Below are 22,882 nucleotides of genomic sequence, written 5' to 3' on the forward strand. Positions count from 1 at the left end.
TACTCCAAGCCACTTTCTCCCCACTCCCTCTGTTCCTCCCCCTACTTCCTCAGGCATTTAGGTAGTGTTATTAACCCTTTCAGAACTCCCTTTTGTGTGCTGACGCAAAAGACATTTGCCCTCTGTCAGCCAGTCATAATTTTTTGTGTGTATTCCTGCAGCTGTGCAGTAAATGGTCACTGAGGACCATCCCTGACAGCATCCCAGAGAGGAATTCAGGCATAAGAGAGATGGCACAAATCAGCCTTTACAGATTTTATTTCAGTAATGCAAGATTGTATTTATAGCTTGGATACTGTACACGGATGGAATTAGTGTGCCGAATTAAGCAATTTCTCAGGAATAATTCCAGTCTCCACGGCTTGCAGTTGCCATTAATCTAGTGAACTGTAATTGGAATATTTAATGTTCTTCTGCTTTCTTGAACCATGATTCATTTACTCTACTAAAGAATATTATTTTTCAAATGCAAAGAGTAATGCCCTTTAAGTTGTTCAGCAGTATTAAACCAGATTGGAAGTGTTTCCATTCTTTAGCAAAGCAGGCTTCTTCACCTTAGGAGAAACACTCCTCTCCCCTCCACCTATATTTCATTTTCTTTTTGAATTTGGATCTACGCCTCTTCTTCCTGACCTGCCAAAGACAGGTTTTGCATGAAGGTTACCTATAGATTTCCTGTGACCAATCAGGTAGAGTAAATAAATTGGAGAAGAGATCAATGAGAGCATAATGGACACTGCTTTCCTCCAATTTTCTTAGCTATTCTCCGGTCCAGCCCTTTGGTTTAAGTCCTTAGTGACTTCTTGGGTGGCACTGTGGTACCTCAGTCAAGGCAACCCACGAACACACACAGGTAAAACCTTTCCTGCTAGCTGTCAAAGTTACAGATATGTTTTTCATATTGCTCATGTTCATGTAGATGAGTGAGGTAGATGAACCAAAATGACAGAGTAGGAAATGAAAAAGTCTGGGATAAAGTTCAAAGTAGCTGAAAAAGTGTTATTCAGAAGTGTTATCTGCATGAAAATCCAATGGTGAAGAGGAGTGGATGAGTTTGTGGGGCCAAATGACAGAATAACAGGTTTAGAAGAGCCTGAGTGCAGGTGGGGGGCATTGATGGGATAAATAAGGGTCAACAAAATGGAGGGGGGTGAAGGATAGGACTGAAGCATCCTTCCTTTCCCTCTCCTCGCTAAGGACACAGCAGAGAGAGACACAAGGATGAGAAGAAGGAGGAGAATTGGAAACGGCCTCAGATCTTTTCACTGTACTTCCAAGCAGACTCCCAAAGAAAAACTGCTCTGCACTAATAATAATAATAAAAATTAATATTAATTATGGTACTTAAGTGCTTCCTATGTGCCAAGCACTGTTCTAAGTGCTGGGGTAGATACAAGTTAATCAGTTTGGATGCAGTCCCTGTCCCACATGGCGCTCAGTCTTAATCCCCATTTTGCAGATGAGGTAACAGGCCCAGAGAAGTTGAGTGACTTGCTCAAGGTCACATAGCAGACAGGTGGTGGAGCGGGGATTAGAACCCAGGTCCTTCTGACCCCCAGGCCTATGCTCTATCTACTAAGTCACACTGCTGCTACATGAATGAGGAAGGAAGATAGGGGTCTGATTGTCCTGAAATTACCAGAAATAGTAGAAACTGAGATGCTCTAAAGGATAGGTATATTTTTTTTGTTATTTAAAACATTAAAATAAGACACAGTCATCTAGTCTAATACCCAGTCTCTGAGAGTGACACCAAACGATGCTTCGAGGAGCAGAGTCATGGCAGCCCTCCCATCTGATATCCATCTTTATGACTATGGATGTTCCATATAGCACTCTTCACTTCCCATAACTCACTACTGATCTGTCATCCATGGATTGCTCTAACCCTCATCAAAATTGTTGACATTTTCTAAGTGGCAACAGATAGAATACATGAGTGGGAAAAACATTTTCCCTTTGCACTAGTCATCTATTCAACCGTCTCCTTTAGTTTATCCGCATTAGGTAATTTGGTATGCTACTGAATGGAAAAAGCGAAAAATAAGGTGGAGTGAAAGCTCTTATTAGAACAGTACAGTTAAGTTTCCACTATGGAACTGGTTTTCATTATAACTCTTCCCATTGTAATTGAGTAAACGACCAATCTGGTTAGTGTCAACTGCTTCCAAGATATTTGTGCGTGAAAGAAACTTAGGGGACTCAATCATCCTTGTTTATCTCATGTTTCCTTCATTTGATTGTTCAGCCTTGTTTGTGTGCATTCAGGACTTAGAAATTATGGCCTGGTTATATGAATCACTTATTTGAAAAAGATAGATTATGCCTGCATTCACAGCTAGAAGGATTTGCTTGACTATTTCATCATGAACAAGGCACATTCAGATTGAAGATCAATTTACACATACTTTACTGACTAGATGACAATCTCTTAAAAATTATAAAAGTTTCACAAATTCATAGAACAAAAAATAACTAATCCAGAAGAAGCAAAACCAGTAACCAAACCAAAAAGACAAACCGAGATAGTCACAGATAGGAGAAACTATATATGGAAAAATGGGTAAATAATGAACACTGTAGATGGATTTATACATTCTTAGATTAATAAAAAGTCCATAGGTGAAAGGGACTGCTCAATGCCAACAAACATAGAACAGTGATTCTCTGATCAAAAAATAACTAGGCTGTGCAACTAACTGGTTAAACATAAGGAAAGAGGCAGTGGAGAGAAATGACTATTCCACACATCAGAACCTTAATACATCATATCTAATTAAAATATGATTTATTATTTAATAATCCTCAAATCCTTCATCATTTTATCCTAGTGGCAAGAATAGATATTGAGACATAATAAAGTTGGGTGAGGGAAGCAACACATTGCTTCTGTTGGAACTGTTAGCCTTTTTGCACGTGGAAAGCACGTGGAGACCTGCAATTTCTCTAACTTAATAGTTTCTCACTTGCTGTGCTAACATGGTTAAAGGCCTTTCCAGGAAGAATCGGTGCTGCAGTGATTCCCCCTCCTTTTTTGCCTCACACTCTGACAGGGTGGAAACAGATGGGCCTGAGCTGAGCTCCACCTCCTTACTACCTCATGTTCTACAAACTTCAGAAGTATTACTTGAAAACAATGGATGATGATGGTGAGGGATTTAGCCACTGGTCTGCAGTGTGCTCTTGGGCAAGTTAGAACCACTCTGTGTCTCAGTTTCTTCAGCTATAAAATGCAGATTTAATCCCTACCCCTCATCTCACAGGAATGTTGGAAAGGCAGATGAGAGGTAATGAACAGGACAGTTATTTGGAGAATAAGCTGAGATTTTTTCGGGATTGATGCTTTTAGTAGTGACCATCCATCTCTAAAAGTACTGATGCTTTTTAGAATAGAAAAGGGAGCTACGGGCAAAAGTGGGCATCCTCCAGGAAAAGTGATTAATCCTTGGAGTGGACTGGGAGGGAGATCCCAATACAGGGAAGAAGACAATGGTCATCAGGGATGTTTTACAGGTAGCTAAAGCCAGACATCTTTCCAGACTGAGGCTCTATGATGGTAAGTGATCCGCTACTTCCCTCCTTTCGGGCTCCTCCCTGTGCTGACTTGTGCTGTAAAGAAGGAAAAAGAAGAGAAAGAGAGATCAGAGAAGGATATGAAGAGTGCTGCTGCGTAGAAAACGAAGGGGGTTCCTGGTACTTGTGTCAAAAAGAACTTTTTTCTCAATAGAAGAAAACCTAAAGTGAAACTACATCTCTGAGAGGACTTTAGGAGTGATCTCTAGAGGCTGATTTTCCTTTTCCTCACTCAGTGCTGATATCAGAGGCAGGTCTTAGAAAGGAAATTAGGGCAGGACAATATGTTCACATTTTCTGCTCCTCAGTCGGTCCTTTTAAATAGGATTAGCGACACTCTTGTTATATGTTTGAAAATCAGATGTGCTATGGATATACACATTAAAGTAGAATTTTCAAGGGTGTCAGGGACCTACTCGGTGGAAGTAGCTTCTTGTTCTCATGCTAGGTTTCAGTTAAGTTCTTTTCAGGTGTTACAAATTATTTAAGATTAAGCTTATAAATTTTAGTCAACCAAACACATAATCAATGGTATTTTTTGAGCCCTTACTTTGTGCAGAGCACTGAACTAAGCGCTTGGGAGAGTACAATACAACAGAATTGGTAGCCAAATTTTCTGTCCACATTGAGCTTACAATATAACAAGCTAACAGTAACCTCACTGTACAAGTTTACAGTACAAGGAGTTTATAGGTTACAGTCACAAGGATTATTATAGTTTGAACATAATGGGAGTAGAACATAGTAGGAATGAAGGCAAGGGGATGTAATAAAGGAGTTTGAGAAAGAGAACAGGGGAGACGTGGTTACCCACAAAACTAGGGAAGAAATCCATTTGCTGTGATAATTTCTGTCTTTTTCCACAAATGACATTGAAATTGCTAATATCCTGAACATAGTTTTCTCACTGGAGTTCAGTCAATTTGGAGCATTTTTCTAAAATCTACTGAAATCTTTATTGATTTAGACATTTTGGGCTGTATTAAGCACTAATGTGTGGGTTAGATAATGTATTTTCTCTGAAATACAAAGATTTTTAGAAGCCACAATAGATTTTAAAAGAAACCATTAAATTGGATGCAATGGTCATTCCAGGATATTGTTTCTCTATATTTGAATGATTACGTAAAGGTATCAAAATATCCTGCTTAGGTACTAAATCTCCATGAATGTTAAATTTCCACTGAAAAAAATGCTTAATCTTAGATTTTTAAAAGCTGGCAAGTTTAAAACAAAACTATTATCCTAGTACACGTCTGTAGAAATCACTTAAAATGAAAGTTGTACCTCCCTGTCCTCCTTCAAACTAATCAGACAATAGCATTTACTGAGACCTTACTCTGTGCAGAGTACTGAACTAAATCCTTGAGAGAATACAGTGGATTTAGTCCATGATACCTGCCCTCAAAAACCTTAGAATCGATGGTTTTTATTGAGTGCTTACTGTGTGCAGAGCAGTGAACTAAACAGATGGGAAAATAAAATACAATAAAATTGAAAGGAACTATCCCAGTCTAGCAGGGGTAACAGACACTAAAATAAAGAAGCAGCGTGGCTCAGTGGAAAGAGCATGGGCTTTGGAGTCAGAGGTCTTGGGTTCGAATTCCGGCTCTGCCACTTCTCAGCTGTGTGACTGTGGGCAAGTCACTTAACTTCTCCGTGCCTCAGTTACCTCATCTGTAAAATGGGGATTAAGACTGTGAGCCCCACGTGGGACAACCTGATTCCCCTGTGTCTACCCCAGCGCTTAGAACAGTGCTATGCACATAGTAAGCGCTTAACAAATACCAACCTTATTATTACCTTATTAAATTACAGTCGGGAATAAACAGAGTTTAAAGATCTTTACATAAAGTACATAAAGGAGAGTGGTGGGTTGGGGGGAGTAGCTAAGTGCTTAAGTGACAAAGAAGAACTGGCATGGCATTAGGTGGGGAAGATGAGAGATTAACGGCCAAGACTTCCTGGACCAGATGAGTGTTACCCATGAGAGTTTTCAGTAGCCACCAAAAGCTCACAACTAGTCCAGAAGCTCTCCCCTACTTCTCCATTAAAATCCCTCTGCTTAGTTCAGACCAGGGGCAGGCTCGCAAAGATTCCACAAAGAAGTGACTCCTTTCATTCTGTTCATTGTCTAAAACATCTCACCAATTAACCCGTCTCTGAACTAAGTTTCCAACCAATTCTCTGTGCTAAAATCCCATCATCATTATGGGTCTCCACCTTGAACCCACTTCTCTTGTTCCCTTGGCTAGAACGACAAGATAAAATTCATTGTGATGAATGGGGCTGACAAGCTTTGTCCTCGATTTGTGCTGAGAGCACTACAAGCTTGTTCTATTATTGGAAAAGCAACTCAAGCTTACGTTTTACTGATGGTGAGCCACCACCTACAAGACTGTAAGGCCGGTGTGGGCAGGGATTGTTTCTTTATTGCTGAATGGCACTTTCCAAGCACTTAGTACAGTGCTCTGTACACAGTAAGCACTCAGTAAATTCTGATCGAATGAATGAATGGTCAAAAACAGTAGATCTTAAGGGGTAGGGAAACCAGGATATTAGCCATCGAGTCGAGTCACTGAGGGATCAGTAGCTCTGTCAGGCACCCTCTGGGTATCAGCCCTACCCTATTTAGGTATTCACTGCTCACCTCAAAAATGAATTCTCCACTTTGAAAAATGACCGGAAACATCAGTAACATGAACCTGCCTGGAGGAATTCACATGCTAGTGGCTTGCCAAGGTCCACTCATGTTCCCCTTTGGCCAGGGAGGGCAACAGACAAGAAGTAGTCAGGGGGTGATGCAGCACATGGAAAATGTATGTGTGGGCTTCACCCAGATTAGCCTGCTACAGATAGCCAGGAGTGGAACCCAGTTCTCCTGATACCCAGGGCAGTTCTCTTTCAGTGGACTTCAAGTGGAGGAAATGGACTACAAAGGTATTTAGCTTCGGCCTCCATCAGGTAACCCACCACCAAAATAGTAGGCGATTGCGAGCAACTGAATACTGTTACGGGATTCTCTTAATCATCATTATACCCAGTGATGCAGTGATAGACAAGGAAGGACAAGTCTAATCAAGAAATCCATTGTATTGTTTGAGAGACTTGTTAGCATGCGGTGGAAACATGGCATCAAGCTTCAGGACAAAAAAAAAGTCCAAAGAATAGTTGCCCTGTTCAACCTTCTGTTTTCTTGTGCCATTTACAACTCCTTAAGAAGCCAATTCAGGCCAAATTTGACACCAAGGGCAAGACAAATTCTCTACCAATGAAGTCCTGGATCAGAGTTGTTGAAGCCAATTACGCTGGGTGGGATAGGTGAGGAAAATAAGTGAATGTAGGACATGGCAACTGTTGGGTTGTTGAACCGTGAGTTGTCACGGGCACCTGAGCAGCCCAAAGATGGGATAAAAGACGTACTTTAGGGCTGCTGGAAAGCGCTAGGGTGGATCTTCAGACAAAATGGTACCCCAGCTGCAAGACCATTATGGCATATAGACCAGCTCTACAAACCACAATAAAGAAATGAATGACTCTTGTCAAAACTCCACAGGACCGTGAGACCAAGGACCTTGTGCAGAGACGAGGTGGTGCAAACAGCACAAGTATCAGCTTGAAGGATTATCTCGGGCTGTACACAGCATGATATTTACTCAATCTTGCAAAGGCCTTTTCAGCCACATTTACACCCGTGGGTGATCTCTACTGTCAGTGGCGGCACATTTTCACTAACTCTCTTCTTCTCAGTCACCTCCGTGGACAGATGTCAGAGTTGGGAGTGGGAAATCCTGGGTTCTCGTTTTGACTCCAACCACTCACATGCTGTGTAAATTCGGGAGAGTTATTTGACCTCTCTGCCTTTGGCTTCTCCATCTGTAAAATGTGGGTAACACTACCTGACCTTCTTTAGCTCACAAGGATATGAGAACAAATGAGATCATTGATGTGAACGTGCTTAGAGATCCTATAGAAATTCAATTGTGTTATTAAAGAAGCAGCGTGGTTCAATGGAAAGAGCCTGGATTTGGGACTTGGAGGAAGTGGGTTCAAATCCCAGCTCCACCACTTGTCAGCTGTGTGACTTTGGGCAAGTCACTTAACTTCTCTGTGCCTCAGTTACCTCATCTGTAAAATGGGGATAAAGACTGTAAGTCCCACATGTGACAACCTGATTACCTTGTATCTACCCCAGTACTTAGAACAGTGTTTGGCACATTGTAAGCACTTAACAAATACCATAATTGATGAATTAATTATTTAAAGAAGATAGTCTCCCAGTCTGGAGTGAGATGAGGAGAACGTGCTTTTGTACCTGAATCTTGCTACAGGTCTGACTAAATCCAGTTATAAATGAGAGAGAAATTTAAACCACGTTCTTTATCATAAGTCCATAAGTATTTATTTAGCTATCTGGCAGGCATCTTAGTCTTACAGAACTGATTTCTCACAAATGGCATCCTGGCCCTCTTCCTAGTTACACACTCGAACACCTGCCATTATACTGGGACTAATTAGCAATTAGACCAACAGTTAAATTAGTTAGGCTTCCCTACTGTGTTCATAAAACTCTCTAAAATCAGCCCAAGTTTAATCACCGCAATCAAACTGCACTGTATATCTGAAGAGAACCATCCAAACAACAAGGAATGAATGTCATTAAGGGGTCAGTTCAATGATCTATCCAGCCCTTTGATCTGTCTCTGACAATAGTTTGGCTGAACTAGGTGATGACATGGTTAGAGATGCACTTTCTAACCCTGAAAACCCTTTTTTCAACAAGCCTGAGTCCCATCTGGAATAGGGATTATGTCCAATCTGATTAACGTATATCCATCAGATTGGACAGTGCTTTGCCACATAATAAGCGCTTAATAAATACCTTTATTATTTTGGGCAAACTATTCACTCCAAGAATGCTTAATCCAAGGGCACCTTCTGCAGTGGTAGCATGGAGGTTTCCATATGCAGTACTGTCTTCAACTAGTTTGGCTTTGAAGTTTCATCATTACATTCATAGACAAGGTATTACTATAATAAGCTAAAAGATTTAATGTACTTTTCCAAGTGCAATACTATAATAAGCTAAAAGATTTAATGTACTTTTCCAAGTCACTTTCTGGAAGTATTTTAGTCATAGCTGGGAACTAGCCTCAGGATTAAATACCTTTGGGGATTTTCATTTAGGGTAGGATTTTATGGAATAGCCTACACTCTGCTAAAAAAGGGACTCAATAATTCACTCTCTGCAAGCAAAATAATTGGTTGATTCCCATAGTGCCTGTTTCTTTGGTCTTGTAATCCTGTTGTAGTCTGATTTAATTTACATATTACCTGAGGTGAAACAGAAGTCTCGATAATTCTGTTCCACTGAACTGTACTGTAAGAAACTGAGGGGCCTTTAAAATCCTTTTGCGAGTGGATAGAGCAGAGTCCTGGAAGGCAGAAGGACCTGGGTTCTAATCTCAGCTCTGGAATTTGTTGGCTGTGTGACCTTGGACAAGTCACTTAACTTCTCTGTGCCTCAATTCCCTCATTTTTAAAATGGGGATTAAGACTGTGAGCCCTATGTGGGACAGGGACTACGTCCAACCTAACTCGTTTTCATCCCAGTGCTTAGTACAGTGCCTGGAACATAGTAAGCACTTAAATTCCATATCCTCCTGCCCATCTCCCCAAAAAACCCCCAACAACAAACAAAAGACCTGGAACAACTCAAATAATTTCAAAAATGACCATTAGCGACTACCATTTATCTTACAGTTTTCAAGGAACTTTAAAGCAGTCATGGCTAATGGGGGTTAGGCCCTAAAATATAACAAGCCCAATAAAAGTCAGGAAGCTGCTCTAAAATAAATTAGCTCTGCACCAGTAGGGGAAATACTAAGGCTGGGGTAATAGCTCTGGATTATAATTTGTCAGAATATTGATTTTCAGGTAGCATGGCCCCAACATGATCCTGCAAGTATTGGGCTTTTGAGTGAATCTGAAATAAACATACCCAGTTAGAGCCCATCAATATCTTAGGTCCAGTTCCAAAACCACCATAACCTTAAATTAAATTTTAGGATTTGCTCTGTTTGTTCTATTTATTGGCCTACTGATTTTCATATTTGTAGGTTTATACATTTAGGAACAGAAGTGGCACTTCTGAAATTACCAAAGTGACACCGTGCAGTGTTTCCTTTTAAGCAAGCAAATGGAAGTCCAAGGCATCTCATTAACCCTTAATTTATTTCAACTTTCCCAGGCCGAGGCTTTTATTTCTGGCCTATTCCTGTCATCCACTGTAAATTGTTCTGGTTTGGACTACATCATACTCCCTCGATCATTATTCAGTGAACTCTTAAAGAGTTAAATTTGGACTTACAGACCAGGCTGTAATAGAATTAATGAGCAAATTAATGAGATATTTCATTTCTCCAGATTGTACGCTTATCAGAACTTGTTGCACACTTATGAGAAAAATGATTCAGATAAATGAGCTATTCTCTTTTTTACAATTTAATGGATTGGAGAAATGGCACCAAAAGAAGATTCCTGATATCCTTTGGTGAACCCTCAGTCCCAGTACAAAACAGTGCACTTTAATCTGCCTTTCCTCCTCATTTGTTCCTCCCCTTCCACCTTACCATCGCCACACACCCCATCTTCCTGCAATCTAAGCCCTTCTGCGGAGAGTTCCCCAGGTTAAATGTCCTGGGGCAAAGATACCTCTTCAATGTCTGCTGTGACCTTGGGAAAGTCACTTAACTTCTCTGTGCCTCAGGACCCTATCTGTAAAAAGGGGATTAAGACTGTGAGCCCCATGTGGGACAGGGACTGTATCCAATCTGTTTAGCTTATATCTACCTAGCGCTTTATACAGTACCTGATACATAGTAAATATCATTAAAAATAAATAACCAAAGTGATACCATCATGCAGTGTAAGATCATAATATTTATTGTCATGCCCAGATCAGCTCAGGAGCACATCGCCATCGCAGCAAAAGTTTACCTCTCCAAAGGATTTGTTTCAATTCAGAAAATATTTGAATCCTACTGGGGATGCGATCAGGAAGGAAGATTCTGGCTCCCTCTACCTGGCAGCGCTTTGCCAGGATAATGTCACGATCTGAAGGCACTCGATAAATATTAATCAAATGAATAGGCACTCTGTCTTCAGGTTTAAGGTTAACAAAATCCATATGTTCAATCTAATACTACTATAAATGCACCCACAATAATCTGGGCAGTGCCCAGGACATCAAGATGATTAGAGAGTTTAATGGATTATAAAACAGAAAATTAGGGTCATAGAGAAAATATTAGGTGGTAGATGGCCCATCCCTAAACATGAATAGGCTTATCCCTCTAGACTGTAAATTTTTTGTGGGCAGGGAATATGTCTACCAACTCTATTGTGTCCTCCCAAGAGCTTCATACAGTGCTCTGCACATAGTAAGCACTCTATAAATAGGATTGATTGATTAATAAGGATGTCTAGTAGGACAACCATCCCACAATTCCCCTAAGCATCTTATGGCCACTTTCAGAGACAAAATGCAAGTCTGGATAGGGCAGTATTTGGGCTCCTTGACTGGGTATAGGATAGGCCAAGTGTGGTTGAATGATCTTAGCCTTAATACATCTGCTGATGATGGTTCCTAATTTATCCAGGTGTTATTGAACAGGAGCTTCCGGACCCCAGTCATCACTAGATAGGCATGGATGAGGGATGTAGAAACCTTAATGTGCACATGCTCTTGAGTTGAAAAATGTTTCTCAAGGATTGGAATCCTCTAATGACTTGTTGCATCCACAAGGCAGGGCTGTGTAAAAATAAATCAAGCAAGATTGGAACTAGTACACAAGCCCTGCTTTATTTAGTCATTGATGAGAAAAGGATCAGACAAGGCCCCTTCTGCTCTGATGTGGCCTGCCATATCATGGTGGAGTAATTTGAGGAATTAGTTAAATTCAGGTCAGATAAATATTTCAGCAGTTGCCAAAGTCCATGTCAGCTGAAAGAGACAAATCCCAAATTTGACCAGTCATCCTCTGTCAAGCAAAGGGTTTTATGGCAGTGACCCCGATTCCCTCAAGGGTGCTGCCATGTGTTTCTATCCATCTCAAAAAGTCCATACCATCTCCCAGATTTAAATAAGATCTCATAGTCTCTCCCCTCAATTTTCTATCCTGACACCTGAACTCATTAGCATAATCTGAACCCATAATTCTACCTTGAACACTGCTGTAAACACTGCTGCGCTTGGGAAGTACAATTCAGCAACAAAGAGAGTCAATCCCTGCCCACAAGGGGCTCACAGTCTAGAAGGGGTGGGGAAAGACAGACATCAAAACAAATAAACAGGCATCAGTAGCATCATTATAAATTAATCAAATTATAGCTATATAAATATCATTAATAAAAATAAATAGAATATAATTCCCCTCTCCCCTTAATCCAGGAACAAATGGCTTGGGATGATATTTAGTAGGTGTGGCCCCTGTATATATTTACATTTTTAAATCACTATCCCAACAAATATTAATGGAGCATTCTTAAAAATAGGTATACTGGTCTGTGATGTATTTTTTCAAAACAAACACATACTTAGAAATAGATAAGGTTGATTTCTTCATCAAATAAATAACTTGTATTTACATATGCATTTTACTTTTTGTCTGGATTCGACAATATTTCCAGGCTGTTTAACAAATAATGCTTATTTTATGAATACAGATTTACCCAATGGGGTGTAGCAGCTAAAAGGGAGTATAATTGTGTTCATAATGCATGTTGCTTATTTTTAAAGGAAACGCTTAATTATCCACAGTATTTTCCCAGAGAATTATTTTATAATTCTCCTAGCAGTGGTCTTATGAGCCAAATAAAAATGGAGCAATGAACTACAAAGGGATTATGCTTAAGTTCAAAGAGCATGCACAATGAGATAAGAATTGCAAAATTCAGTGTTCTGGTTGACAGAACTTTTAATACCCTGTTTTTTGTGTTTAATTCAGTTTACTTGGATAAACGAGCATTCAATTTGGGTTCTGGAAATATTTTCCAAGGACACATTTCTGCCTTGAGATCAAAGTGACAAAATCAAGACAAAATCGGAGAAGCAGCATGGCTCAGTGGAAAGAGCACGGGCTTTGGAGTCAGGGCTCATGAGTTCGAATCCCAGCTCTGCCACTTGTCGGCTGTGTGACTGTGGGCAAGTCACTTAACTTCTCTGGGCCTCAGTTCCCTCATCTGTAAAATGGGGATTAAGACTGTGAGCCCCACGTGGGACAACCTGATTCCCCTATGTCTACCCCAGCACTTAGAACAGTGCTCGGCACATAGTAAGCGCTTAACAAATACCAACATTATTATTATTATTAAGTGGATATGGCCAAGTCACGCTAGCCACCCAAGGCAGGCAGCTGCGGTCATTATCTGGATAGTTCAGTTAAGTAAGCCTCATCCCTTTGACTTTGCTGTACTGAAGGCAATAACTTGGTTATAAAAGAACTGCAGATAGACATTATAAACGTTCATCTATTCACTTCTTGCCTTCATGGAAGAGTTTCCAAACTTAAAAAAAAGGTCAATTTCCACAGAGTGGACCAGTTATTTTTCTGATGTTTACATATCTAAGTCGTGAAAGGTTTACAGGTTGAAGTATGAAAACATCCAGCATGGAGAGAACATACCCTTCCCCAGGTTTAAATGAAATCACTGCCATCTTTTCCAAATTTTCCATCTTTTCTGTCTTTTGAACACATTATCCCTTTCGGGACCCATAATTCTTCCTTAAAGTCAATGCCTAAGTCAGTGGAAGTAACAAATAACGCCACTGATATACTCAGAGATGAATATCTAACTATTCCTATTTCTCTGGCACCTCCCTGCACCCTACTTGGCTGCCAGTTTATACTAGAGGAACGAGGCAGGTAGGATTCTCTTTCCAACATCTGGATTTGGGATTCAGAAGGACCTACGTTCTAATCCTGAGTCTGCCACTTCTCTGCCGTGTGACCTTGAGCACATCACTTGACTTCTCTGTGTCTCAGTTACCTCATCTAAGTATGGGGATTAAGACTACGAGCTATGGCACAGGGTCTGTGTCCAACCTGATTATATTGTATCTAGCCCAGAGCTTAGAACAGCGCCTGGTAAAGGAAGCACTTAACAAATACCATTAAAACATAAATCCAAACTGATTAACTCATTTCTACCCCAGTGCATAATACAGTGCCTGGCACACAGTAAACACTTAAAACAATACCATATAAAAAGTCAAATAGCAGAAAGGCTCCCACTGAAGTAGTTATTCCCGATTCACCAATAGTCTTGCAAGTGACCTTGCGTATTCATGATTAGAATTATTTTATGGAATCTTCAATGAAGCAACAACACAAGGATTATAAATAAAGAAAATACCTTTGACTTGAATATTCTACTTAATCCATGGGCTAGGTTAAGTCCACTGCTACTAAAACTAAGCCTCCCTTTTCTTCTGTTCCCCCTCCTCTCGCCATTGACACGACCCGCTCCCTTTGCTCTACCTCCCTGCCCCACAGCACTTGTGTGTATATGTACATGTTTATAATTATATTCTATTTATTTGCATTAATTATATTTATATAGCTATCATTTGATTAATTTATAATGATGCTACTGATGCCTGTTTATTTGTTTTGATGTCTGTCTTTCCCCATCCCTTCTAGACTGTGAGCCCCTTGTGGGCAGGGATTGTCTCTCTTTGTTGCTGAATTGTACTTCCCAAGTGCTTAGTACAGTGCTCTGCACATAGTAAGCACTCAATAAATATGATTAAATGAATAAATGAATGAACTACAAGGCTATTTATGAAAACCTAAAAAGGAATATCACCTTTCCAGGGAGGCAGAATCACCGGGGTTTTACCGGGGGTAATGAAGAGAGTGATATTGCTTCTTGCATCCGTAGACACCAAGGACTCTTAATGCATAGTGTCTTAACATGTTAAACTGTTAAGTGCTTTACTTACAAAGTTACACATCCTTCATTACCGACATTAATATTTGATTGCAGATAAATTTATTTTCATGTCAATCTTAAGAAAAAAAGTCATCCCCTCTGAACTCTAATAAAACATTTAGAAGTAGTACATTATTCAGAAACTCTTTAAAAGTCTATGGATGCTAACTGAGGATGCTTTTACGCAGCACTTCGGGAATTCTCCAACCCAGTTGGTGTCAACAGAAAATTAAGATTTCAATGTATAGTATATTTCATAAATATCATCTGAATTACTTTGAATTTTACTGCATTAGTAATAGCTATTTATTATGTTGTCTGGTCAAAAGCACCTGATGGGTTTCCACTAAAAAAATTTTAAAAAAAACCTCCTAGTGAAATTCAAAAATCCAAGCGAGCTGCTATGAATGTAGGTGCAAAATCTTATCATTCTTTACGTCATTCACATCCATGCTCTGGTCTCTTCAAACTAAAAAAGTCAGTTGCTTCTTGATCAACTGCACCCTGCAGTGCTCAGTAAATAGCATTACTCCTCCTCCTACTACTACAAAATAATAATTCCCCTGCTCTTTGTAGTGTGAGTATGGTATCCCACTTCAGAACAACAAGGAAAGATCTAAAATGTAGCTTCAAGTATCTTTAAATTCCAGTTTGTATGTCTATATAACAGTAAGAGAAAGAAAGTTGTCTTTGACTGAGAAAATCAGCAAGGACTAGGTAGGTTGCTCTGTTGACTGTGATATTATGACAGAGCCCATTGAAGTACCAATTCTAGGTGACAAAAAGAAGTCAAGATTAAGTACATTTATGTGAATGATCAAACTAGATTAGGAATATCTTTGGCAAAATAATCATTTACACTATTAAATTATCTTTTTCTCTCCTAAGGAGCTTACAGTACTTTCTATATGTAATTGACTGAGTTTCTACTAAATCTTCAGGCTGAGAGGGCTGGAATAATTATCTCTATTTAACTTGGATATGGGAAGTCCCAGAAAGGTTAAGTGCTGTGTCTAAGGCCCACATAATAAATCAGTATGGTTGAGACCCCATCTTAATTCCTCAGAAGAAGGAGAATGGCTCCCCTTAACTCCTGTTCATATGCAGATGGGCAGATTCACCTCTGGATTCCGCTGGAGAACTGAGGTGGTGCAGCTTGGCCTAGTGGAAAGAGAACAGGCTTGGGAATCAGAGGACCTGGGTTTTAATCTCAGCTCTGTCACTTGCCCGCTGTGTGACCATGAGCAATTTACTTAACTTCTCTGCGCCTCCGTTTCCTCGTCTGTAAAATGGGGATTCAATTCATGTTCACCTTTCTACTTAGACTGTGAGACCCATATGGAACAGGGACTGTGTCCGATCCAATTACTGTGTATCTACCCCAGTACTTAGTGCAGCGCTTGACACATGTTAAGCACTTAAATACTTCAGTGATTCCTATTATTAGATATTTTTTGGGAAAATTCACCACAAAGAGGGCCAATTATGATCTTGCTTCAGGGGGCCTGACTGGAGTGGACGACATATCTGTATTCCTCTGTCCACCTCTTGGAATCCCTGGCTACACTTCTGCAAGCATCCACTGCTTAGACACCGGCATCATCATGAACCCCTAAAAAATGATTCCTTACCTCTTCCTTCCTGATACGTTTCTCCCCATTTTTCTGTTCATGTCAACTGTGTCATCCATGTCAGAACTCTATATAACCTTTTAATGTATTAATGTTGATTTAGGTCCCCACTTACCTCTATAATTTAGATATATTCTCACATTTATTGTCCATTATCTTCCCCTTTAAATATAAGATCCCTGCAGACAGAAAATGGAGTCTATGCTGCTTCCTAATGCCCCACGTGTAGAGTGCAGTGCTTGATTAAGAACTTAGTCTACAACTCCTTCTAATTAAATAGTAGTTGGAACAAACACAAAGGGCTGGCTAACTTTGGAGGGTGGACAATTCCACATTTTTCCAAATTTGGACCCAATGCCTTCAAGGTGACTCCTAGCCATCACACGCGAAATCTCCTTGAGTTTAAGAGCTGACCTACTGCACCTAATAAGAAGTCCTCTGTGTTTCCTGCCGGGAGTAGTGTATGAATCGTCTTAAGGGCTAACCACAGCCACAGATCTTGAAACAAATGGAAAGTGATCTTCAATGCAGGGTGAAGAGAAAGTGGGATTTTGTACATGAAACATCCCCACCATCAACCATCTCCTAATTGGTCTGTCATCAACTGTTTCTTGGTAAGAAACCACGCACTGTCCTCTATTAAGCAGGAGGGTTTCTGCAATGAGCACACTTAGTCATAAAAAAATGAATTTGCTATTTCAAGTCACACACACAAACACGCCACATCAGTTCTTCTTAAAAATAGCACAACCTAGTTTGCTTGGATTTGTAGGGTTACTCATCCAAAAATTTCAGAGGCATTTTTAGCACTTAAGCATATTGTACATGCATGACACTGTGTAATTTGGGCACAACTGCTTCAGAGCTGGGATCCACTGAGCTACCCCATTAGTCCAGATACAGCAGTTCACTATCTGCAACTGTCAAAAACCAAGTAGCATATGTACCAATTCTGCAGAGGATGGTCTTACCTTCGACCAGTGAGGCAGGGAAGCTGTGCGTTTACATTACATCTAACAGCCATTCAGGAGTGGAGCACTGTAAAAAGTGGAAAGCAAATGAAGTGAGAATGACGTGAAAGACTTCAGAACATCCAAATGCCACACACTATCAGTTCTAACGCTGTGAGTTAAAACAAAATCAACCAAGACGAAACTACATCATGAATGCAAGCCTTTGGAAACTTTGATTATTTTCAGTTGTACAGGCTAGGAAGCAGTGTGGCATAGTGGAGAGATCACGGGTCTGATTATTCAGAGTCCTTGGTTCTAATCCCAGATCTACCACTTGCCTGCTGGGTGACCTTGGACAAGTCACTTAACTTCTCTGGGCCTCAGTTTCCATATCTGTAAAATGGGGTTAAATACCTGTTCTCCTTCCCCTTTGGACTCTGAGGCCAGTGTAGGGCAGGAACTGTGCCCACCTGATTGGCTTGAACCTGCCCCAGTGCTCAGTTCAGAACTTGAAACATAGTGAGTGCTTCACATATAACACAGTTGTCATTACCATTATTAAATACAGTGTGGTTGAGCACGCATATTGCTGTCCAATTTAGAAGATGGCACTTCTGCTGGTAAGATTTTACAGGTGTGTGTGTGCGAAAGTGTGGCGGAAAAGACCAAAATGTGTCAGCACGGCTGCATCACTTGCATTTAAGGATGGCGATGATGATGGTGGAGAGTGTCCACCATCATAAATGATGAACGAGCCTCAGTCCAGCCAACTAGTATTATTATGGTATTTGTAAAATGCTTACTATGTGTCAAGCACCGTTCTAAACACTGAGCACGGTTCTAGCATCTGACTTTTGATTAGGGTTGAAGGGAGGAGGTATCTCACTATCAGTCTAATTTGTGCTTGAGCTTTTTCCTAATTGTGGTGCAGACTAATTACAGCCACAGGTAGTGACTTGCATTTGTTAGGCTGCATAGTCAAGACTGGCTAACAAGCAGCCCCTAAAAAGCAGCAACCACCCAACAACGAAAAAGCCCAACAACAAAAATGTTCTCATTTCTCTAGTTCAGCCTCACTGAATCAAACCTGCCAGACACAGGGGGATCAAATTGTCTTTTCTGATGTAAGAGAACCACGCATCTAACTATGGGGAGGAAATGAAGTCTGACATAAATGGTTATTTCTTGCCCAATTCCTAAAATGGATCAGACCTTTTAGTCGGATAAACTGGCCGAAAGCCGTCTAATCAAACTGGAACTAGACCGCACCTGGAGAAGAAGCCTGGATTTTTCCAAAGCCATTCCATAATGGAGATGCTGACATTTGCTCTGGATTCATTCTCAAACCTCCCATTTGACAAGCGATACTCAGATCTGAAAAATTATGACCAGATTTATGCCATTCGTGCACAAAAAGTAGAATCTGTCTGCTGATGTTCTGATGTACCATTAGCCCCATTAAAATATTTTTTAACTTCTCCATGTTATCAAAAATTCACAGAGCTGAACACACCTGTTCTTGTCAACATTTATAATAGTCCCTTGGGGTTCGAAGAAGATGCAGCTGACAGTGAGATTGAATCCATGTGTGCAAGGGTAGCTGATAAACGTCAGTGCTTGACTGACAAGTCTTTCCTCAGAGTATGTAGGTTAAAATCACCTCTTTCTGTACTGAAGTTTCTGCTACCAGAAACGCCTAGCGCTGGGTTTGATTCTGACTTTTGGCTTTGGGATGTCCTAGATACCTCTGCTTAGTAGCAGTTGTGACCTAGTGGATAGAGCTCGGGCCTAGGAGTTGGAAGGACCTGGGTTTTAATCCCAGCTCTGCCCCTTGCCTGCTGTGTGACCTTGGAAAACCACTTAACTTCTCTGAGCCTCAGTTACTACCGCTGTGAAATGGGGATTAATGCTGTGAGCCCCTTGTGGGATATGGACTGAGTCCAAATTGATAAGTGTCTATCTACCCCAGTGCTTAGTACAATGTCTGGCACATAGTGCTTAACAAATACCATAAAAAAGAGAGTCATCCCATTTCTCATTTCTGCTTGTCAACATAGGAAGGAGATAAATCATCGGTTAAAATGGCACGCAAAAACAGTTCAACAGCCGCAGTAGTAATTAAAGCAATAGTGCTGTCCTGCTGTGAGGGACAGCCCATAGACAGGCTAGGACTTGATCCAATTGGCCACCACCACCCTCAAGTCACTTCCCTTCTCTGTATCTCAGGTATCTCATCTGTAAAATGGGGATTAAATCCTACTCCCTCCTCCTAAGAGTCTGAGCCCCGTGTGGGACAGGGACTGTGTCCAATCCAATTACCTTGTATCAACCTCAGAGATTAGAACAGCACTGACACATAGTAAGTACTTAGAAAGTACAGTTATTATTATTATTATTATTATTACAGTGCCAGGCACGTAGTAAGCTGTTAACAAATACCGCTAACAACAATCAGCTCTTTCGCTCTCACCTCACCTCTCTACTCAACCAGTCCACACACTCAGCTCCTCTAACGTCAACCGACACGCTGAAGAAGGATTCTACCCCCTCCCTACTGTGGGATTGGTTTCCTGAGTAACGGCAGATGGGCAGATATTCCTCCTGCCTCCCTGTCCTTGGTCTGAGTGCTGCCTGCTGCAGCAGGATTCAGCTCTGAGTTGTCTATGGAGATCGCCTGTAAGAATGGCTAGCAGGGGGTAGACAAGTACCTGATCTCGGTCTCCTCAAGGCTGATTATCAGAATATGAAGCTTCATTGATTCTGAAAAGTGGGCCATAATCTGCATAACTTTCTCTAGAAGCACATTAGTCAAACAGCTCCTGGATGACTGATTCACAAGCTTTCAGTGGTGCTCTTAGCTTGCTCATTTAGAATTTTCCAGAACACCAGATCCCAGATTCTGCACCAAGGTCCTCCAGCAGGGATGAGAAGAGTCAAGTGAGCAATACTGGACCTGCTTTGCTGCACTGTCGACGAGGAAAGTTTCCAATATGCAGCAGTGACTTTTCTGGGCTTAAGAGTCTGCATTGCTAAATGAAAAAAATCTGTGCTTTTGCTTATTTCTTCAATCATGAATTGTTCAGATAGTGTAATCTTCCCAACAATGTTCATACTAATCAACCGGTGAGGAGGAGATATTCTGTGCCTCCCCACTAGTTCAAAATGATTTCAGCAAGCCATAAATCGAAGAATCCCAGAAGTATACACGTCTGCCACCTTAGCTGATGGCTCACCTGAGCTGCATTTCATTTCTCTCTCAGGTCCCTTCCCTTTAGTGATTACACTGATACCAGATGGAACCTCTTTGACCATTTAGGTGGTGGGGGTGGGAGATTGGTGGATTTCAGAAGCTCATCTAACCTGGCCCTTGGTCTTGCTGTCATGGACTGGGCCAAGATGAACTCCCTGTTCCCTGCAGAAGCCCCCCTACACCCCGAGAGAGAAGACAGGATAGCGAGGGGAGACCAGATTCACATCACCACATTTTGGGACAAGGCTTCAGCACTGCAAACACCAGTTGAATTCTTACACAATCGGGCATAGCATTGTGGAGTCATTTGAGGATTTTGCTAAACTCTCTGGGTAGCTGAAATCATTTTGTAGTTCTCAGTTGTCAGAGTCCAAGTGATGAGGTTGAAGACTTCAATAGGTCTACTGTTACAGTGAATGGACTCAGAGTTGTTCATTTTATTCCTGTTTCTGAAGGCAACTAAGATTGCTGCCAATGTTAACAGTGCTCGAGTGACCACTCTTTTGCCATCCCCATCCTGCTTTCCCTGTCTCATCTTTGAGGTCTCTGCTGAGATTCCTTGACAGACATGGGCTACCGTACATCTCCCAGTTGCTCCATCCCAACTCTTCCACAGTGTGTCCCTCCATCCTAGTTGATTCTAGACACTCCTGTGTTTTCCCAGGTAGCTCGCTGTGGGCAGGTAATGTGCCAGTTTATTGTTCTATTGAACTCTCCCAAGCGCTTAGTAAAATGCTCTGCACACAGTAAGTGCTAAATAAATATGACTGACTGACTGACGTAGTTCCCCTGCCACTTTTGTCAACCTGGCTTTTCCTTCTTAGAGTTGACCTGGAGGAGTATGTGAAGAGAATTTCATTTCTGGAAATGGGTAGTAAAAGTATCCCTCATGCTTTCTGCTATACTTACTCTATACTGTGAAATTAAAGGATGTTTGAAGTGTTGAAAGGGTTGAGAATCACTGAAAATGCTTCAAATCTCACTGGTCATTCAGCTACCAAGCCTGCTAGGGATCCTGATGAGCCCATCAAATGGAGTAATGGTCCCCTCTCTTGCTGGGCAAATACTAACTAACCAGCAAAATCAAGGCTATTTCCACTCCTTTCGAGAGCTGCTCATTTCCATCTGAATGCACAATTATTCCCAGTATTTCAGAAAGCTCAGTGAAAGCATTAAAATGCAGTAAAAGTCTGGGGTTATGGCTTTAATTTTAACCTAACTAAATAAGCAGCACTTTTTTTTCCTTTCCTGGAGGCTTTAGGATCCAAGGAAGACATTTACCATAATGCAAAATTATGGAGTCATTAATAGGCTCAGTTCTTTTTTCATTCATATCACTTTATTTTAATTCATGCATTTACTGATAAGTCTTTTCAAAGTAATCCCCAATGCATTATTCCCTTACTGTAAACACATTCAGGGTGCTTAGTGCATTATGTCAATTTTTTTGAGATTTTCTATTACTGAAGGAATTTCATACCAATAGGAAATCGTGTGCATTCATGATAGTAGGGCCACAAAAGCCAACCTAATCGCTGAGAGCTTCACTGCATCTGAATTCACCCATGTAATCAGCTTTTCATCCTGAATGGGATCAAAGTAACCATGGGGTTGGGTAATATCCTCAGGCGCCATGACCAGATTCTATCTTTATATATATCTATATCTATATATATCTCTCTATATATATTTGACCTAGGCTCAAATCAGACTTCTGTTCAATGCAAGGCCAAAGGTCGGCAAAGTGTTAAGATGTAAAACCTGGTCTTCATATGAAGGACCAAAATGGGCTTGCTTCTCAAGCGCTTCTGGAGCCAAGAGATTATGTAAATCATTTTCCCTTTTAGCCAAAAGTCAGAGTATAAATTTCCAGATTACATTGCTATGTGGCAGGCCTCTATGGCTTTGCTCCTCTGATAGAGATCTGGAGGCGTTTGTACTGCTACTGAAATTCCCCCTCCAGTGTAGACAGTCTGTAATGAAAATGCTGCAGTTAGCCTTTTTACAGGGAAAACACTAATCATTCAACACAAGCCAGCAAGGAGAGTGACACTAGTCCTACTTGAACCGTTCCCCGAAAACCGCTAAAGAAATCCATCGTTGGAACCAAGATTAAACTCATACACCCCTATCTCCAGAGTTAACTCAGATTCAGAGGTTCCCCCTTCCTAAAAATGACCACCACCACAATCCTATAATTGATGGAAAGAGACATCTTATTCATTTATTTACTTACCCAGAATTAAATCCCTGACTTGTGTGTGAGTAGGCTGCATCAACAGCTCATGCACTCTGCTAATAAGACCGATTCAAATGACATTTTTCGATGATGCTTGGGACCCCAGATGACCCACTGCATTTTAGAATTGCAGTGAGGTCATCAGGAGAGACTTCTTTTCTGAAGAGACTCAACTTAGGAAATGGGCTAGCGGGTGGTGGGTACATCTCAGAAGCATCTCTGTGTTGAAAGCCTGGAGAAA

General features: G+C 40.9%; 1 long non-coding RNA gene across 1 annotated transcript in view; it reads right to left on the bottom strand.

Moving 5' to 3' along the window:
• The window catches only part of LOC114814156, a 43,929-nt gene extending 26,694 nt beyond the window's left edge, over window positions 1-17,235 (bottom strand). Inside the window, exon 1 of the long non-coding RNA XR_003761897.2 lies at window positions 17,171-17,235. This is a non-coding gene — a long non-coding RNA (uncharacterized LOC114814156). The remainder of the gene's footprint in view (window positions 1-17,170) is intronic.
• Window positions 17,236-22,882: the final 5,647 nt, after the last annotated feature.

The sequence above is a fragment of the Ornithorhynchus anatinus genome, chromosome 9, assembly GCF_004115215.2.
Source record: "Ornithorhynchus anatinus isolate Pmale09 chromosome 9, mOrnAna1.pri.v4, whole genome shotgun sequence".
Taxonomy (NCBI): domain Eukaryota; kingdom Metazoa; phylum Chordata; class Mammalia; order Monotremata; family Ornithorhynchidae; genus Ornithorhynchus; species Ornithorhynchus anatinus.